We start from the raw sequence: 5,000 nt of genomic DNA on the forward strand, positions 1-5,000 counted from the left end.
TGGGATGGTAGTCCGAAGAGTCTCACTAGTGTACCATCCCAAGGTGCAACTTAAACCAAGGAAGATTTCTGCAAGCTATATGAATAGTTGACCTCTTATAACATCAGGGTTTTAAGGTACCATACCATGAAACTGTGTAGTAAATGTATGTAGCAAGTGTCTCTGTCCTCAATTAAGTTATTTTCCTGTAACTTATTTTCCTGTCCTCAATTATTTTCCTGCTGTACAAGAAATCCTCTCTAAATTGACCATCTGCTATATCCCCTTTCCTCAGCTACTCATCTTTTTCTAAATACTAGGTCATGGAAACCAAGTAAAATCAGTAGCAGGTCATTTCAGTCCAATTGCCTGTGTTTAATTATGGTTAATTCAGAGCTGGTACTGATGGCTTGAGTGGGACAGAAAAGAATCTGAACTCTTCAGTCCTTTCTCTAGTCCATAAAAATGTATCAAGGTAATACATATGGAATGGTAGGCTGGCCTCTCTGAGCCATAACCTTCTTGTCCAGGCATCTATGCCTCATCAAGCAACATCTGGCAAGCTCCCAAATGCATAATAAATATACACATGTAATATAGATATGATAAACAGATCCCTTGGCTCAAATTAATATGTGAAGTATATGAAAAACTAATTTTCTGGAAGGAAGCTCCTTAATTTAACTTTCTTTTGGCCTTTGAAGGTAATGTTGATTTCATTGTTGGCTGGAGGCGTTGGCCTGAACTTGACTGGTGGAAACCATCTCTTTCTCCTTGACATGCACTGGTAAAGAGAAATGAAAGTTCCGTCTTAAAGGAAATATGTGGGGCATGCTGCTTTCTTTCTCACCATATGTATTGTGATGTCTGATACAACTGGGTTAGGGGGAAAGTGTTTACTTGGGGGTGAGGGCTAGTGGTTAGTTGTGGAAGTGCTTTTTCTACAGCCTTCCAAGTCCACTGCTCACTGCCTTGAAATACAGTTACGTAGGGGCAAAAAAATAGGGGAGGATAACAGCAATCGAAAGAAGCAAGTACGCAGTCTGTACCACAAAAGGGTACTGGGGACTTGGCAGTCTTGGGCTTAATTTCTTGCAGTGATAAAAATGTTATAGTAATGCCTACAGGGGGTTTGTGTTGAAACAAATTGTGTTGAGCATAGTTAGTAATCAGGCATAGCTACTGTACCTTGGGGTTTTACAGGGCTGTGGAAATAGTGCGGATGAGTTCCTAACTTATCAAGTTCAGAATCAGTTTTTGTTGGTTTTTTTGGTCGGTTTTCTTGGTTTTTTTGGGTTTTTTTACTAAATGTTGCTCACAGGAACTTATAAAGCAAACTTATGAGCTTCAGTACAAAATTAGCTGCTGAGTAGCAGCATTAAGGAGACACTTCTGTAATCTAGAAGTTATGCCAACAAGCATTCTCTGTAACTGTGTGTCAAATAAATTTCTTACTTAAGTGTTATTGAGTGAAGGTCTCTTTCAGTAGAGTCTGCCTTCCTGCTTCACTCTCCTCTTTCCTCACTAGCTACTCAGCTTTTTGTGAGTACCAACTATTGCCCAGAAATATGGGGCTATATGTAATAGTGATTTAATTCACACAGCTGATTTTTGTGGAGCTGTAGCATACTCCTGGAAAGGGAAATACGGCTCGGGTGAATATTGGTGATCAAGCTAGTAAACTGAAGGTAACCTGGAAGCAGTTTTAGGGTGCTTTGGAGGCAGACAAATGAGGCAAGCACGGAGACTTTGTCACTGAAGATAAGCACCTAAGTTTTTTGTTTGGTTTTTTTTTTTCCTTGCAGGAATCCTGCTCTTGAGGACCAGGCATGTGACCGGATTTACCGAGTGGGACAGAAGAAAGATGTTGTGATACACAGGTCAGGATTTTCTCTAGAAGCAATTGAGGCCATTGCTGCTCGTGTACTGGTCTGCTTTAGTTAGTGAAACAAGGCCTTGGTTTGAGGCTTGTTTCTTTACTTAAAGCTAGGTGTGAGATCTGATGCTGGGATTGGGGTTTTGGGCACAGAAATGAAGAGACCGCATGAAATGTTTCTATGTGGCACTTGCCTGCATGCTGCTGTCCTGATAGGTAGCAAGTGGTTTATTGTTTTTCAACCTGTGGTTTAGTGGGAATGCCCTGTTCATTCCTGGGAGCAATTCAGGCACTAAGCTATGTCTCTTACTGAGTGGAGATTTCTCACCATGCTGCCTAAGCCTGGACCTTCCTAGTGTCAATAACATGAACACACAAAACATTTCTAATAAGTGGCAAAGTTTGCTTTTAGAAAAAGCACCTGTAATTGCAAGTACTAAAGGGCTAGCTTAGTTATTGTAAATGCACTGCAAATTCAAAGCAGCTGGAATCTAAAATATTACTCTGTTACAGTGCTTTTAGTATAATAGGTGCCATCAGTCATCAAAGAGAATTTTGTCACAGAATTATTGTTGCTTCAGATGACAAATGCTGAGGCCTAAAGTGCATCAGACTTTTATTTTAAGTGGTCTAATATCTGTATATGAGAACAGCTATTTTATGTGCACAGGCATATTTTCTTTCACATAATAGTCTGTTAATTTTTAAGTGACACAAGTCTTTGGAAATGTACTGGGAAAGTGCTTATAGAATGCTGATGCTTTTTCCTAGCAGTTAAGATGATGTGACTTTGTTTGGTTTTTTTTGTTTGTTTGTTTTTGGGGGGGGGTTTGGTGTTTTTAGGTTTGTCTGTGAAGGAACAGTAGAAGAAAAGATCGTACAACTCCAGAGGAGGAAGAAAGTTCTTGCCCAGCAGGTGCTGTCAGGCAAAGGGGAGGCCTCTACTAAGCTCTCTCTGGCTGACCTCAAAGTTATCTTTGGCATCTAATTATCCTTTACAATACACAACATAAAGTGATTTTGTACCTACAAGTGACTATGCAGACTTCAATGAAAGACTGCCATTTTAAGGCGGTCATCAATTTTGAACTAATAACTACATTTTTGTAACTGTTCCAGAAAGAAGTTACCAACTTCAGGAATTTGTCTTAATACTGAAATCAGATCATGTATCTAAAGGTTAACAAAGTTTTGAATTAAACTATTTTAAAATTCTTTTGAATAAATATTGAAAACTCATTTTCTTGTTTCTTTGTTTCCTGTGTATGATTTTCAGTTGGAAAACTTTCTCCTTCAGGACAGGAGAAGCACAGGCATAACTGAAACAAGAACAAGAGAGGCAAGCATGAGGTAGGAAAACTCAATTTGAGTGGTGAGGTTGAGTGGGCATGAAAGAAGAAAAAAAATATTAAGCACGATGCTGTAAGAGGACTCTATAAACTTTAGAATTTTTAATTAACAAAATTAAGGAAGGACTTGGAGGAATACTTCATTTTCTCTCTTGCTTCTTAGGAGAACTTTATCTATGTGAATAAGCATTTCTTTGCCCTGCTCAAAATTTTTTTAAAGAAGTAGATTTGTGTTTTGCTACTGTGAAACAGAACCTGAATTCCTCCTGATTGTTGTGGTTGTTTTTGTTGTTTTCTCTTGAGTATTAAATAGTGTAAGGTTTTCTTACTGCAAACCTTTTTATAGACTCTTCCTCCTTGGAAGATGCTCCCATTTTTTTCATAGTAGATGAGTTGCAAGTCCTTGATTAAGGGTTTGTATTACCTCTCCTATCAGAAGTGGTATATATAGGTGAGTGAAATTTCAAGGCAAGTACTTTTTTTTTATTTGTAGTGTATTTTTCCTGCTTCCGTTTCCCCCTGCTGTGTCTCTGGCCATATCCAGTGCATAATCTGGTTTTGCACTGATTACACTATTTCTCTGGGATTTGGCAGAGTTCCCATAAATTCACTATCAAATGAGGGCCATTTCTAATGTAGAGCATGACGGGTTAGATTGCTGATAAGAAACTAGATGTTGGTTTCTGTATGGTCATTCCCTGTGGAATAAGATAAAAGCATTTGGTGGCCTCTTTGAGTGAAGGAGAGATCTATTTGCAGGTCAATGGTTCCTCTTAGTACAACAGTGTCCTGTGAAGTAAGATATGGCTGTCAGTCCTACCTGCCTTGACATGATCTGCAAGTGAGGCTGTAGGGTTATTCCAATCTATTGCACAGATACAGGGTCTAGGGGGGTACAAAAATAGTAAATTGTATTTTTTTGTGCATATGTCCATAAATTGAACCATGGTAGAAGTGCCTTGAGCAGCTCTTGGAACCAAGGAAGCCTCTACAACATGGGCAATTTAACCATAATCTCAGTTTGGGGAACAGAGCACGCTGCTCATTCGCTGTGCTATGCTGGTTTTCTGGAAAACATAGCAGAACATCTGTTTTCTACCACAAAACAGGAAGCTGTGTGCTGACTTTCTCTCTTCAAGGTGTATTACTAAATACAGTTTAAATCAATCTCTTGTACATGTTCTCCCTTCATTCTTTGTGTCTGGCTGAGTGTAACTGTAGTTACAACAGTACAACTGTAATGTGAATCTGATATTGCCATCAGACTTGATTGCTTTTTCTGTTTATATGAAGTTCTTTCCAGGAAAGGGTTTCAGCCTTTCTCAGAAAACCCAGATAACCCATGTGATATGAAGTGGCATTCAGATTAGTTCAGAGAAATGCTGAAGGTCTAATCATTCAAGGTCAGTTTTTAAAAGGAATTTTGTTGGGGGAAGCTGTGATGCAGAGGTTTGACTTTGGTTTACACTATAACCTTCAGAACTGAGTAAAAATGTGTATCAAAATATTGCCAACTCATGTTATCTCATGTGTAATCAGGGATTTGCCTCTCCCTGCAACACAAACATGAGGGTCCTGTTTCTTTACAGAAAAGAAACTTCTCTTTAACACCTTAGTATGAACAAAAGCTATATGATAGAGTACAGGCAGAGCCGAATTGGGCCGGCGGAGAAGTTTGCATAGGGGTCAGGATGGCCGAGCGGTCTAAGGCGCTGCGTTCAGGTCGCAGTCTCCCCTGGAGGCGTGGGTTCGAATCCCACTCCTGACAGTCTTTTTTGCCCGCGCTCCGCAGGGCG

At 39.6% G+C, this 5,000-nt stretch overlaps 1 non-coding gene across 1 annotated transcript; it reads left to right on the top strand.

Moving 5' to 3' along the window:
* Window positions 1-4,889: 4,889 nt before the first annotated feature.
* TRNAL-CAG lies at window positions 4,890-4,972 on the top strand. The gene has a single exon. It is a non-coding gene; the product is annotated as a tRNA-Leu (tRNA).
* The last annotated feature ends 28 nt before the right edge of the window (window positions 4,973-5,000 follow it).

The sequence above is a fragment of the Mesitornis unicolor genome, unplaced genomic scaffold (assembly GCF_000695765.1).
Source record: "Mesitornis unicolor isolate BGI_N332 unplaced genomic scaffold, ASM69576v1 scaffold1077, whole genome shotgun sequence".
In the NCBI taxonomy this organism is placed as follows: Eukaryota; Metazoa; Chordata; class Aves; order Mesitornithiformes; family Mesitornithidae; genus Mesitornis; species Mesitornis unicolor.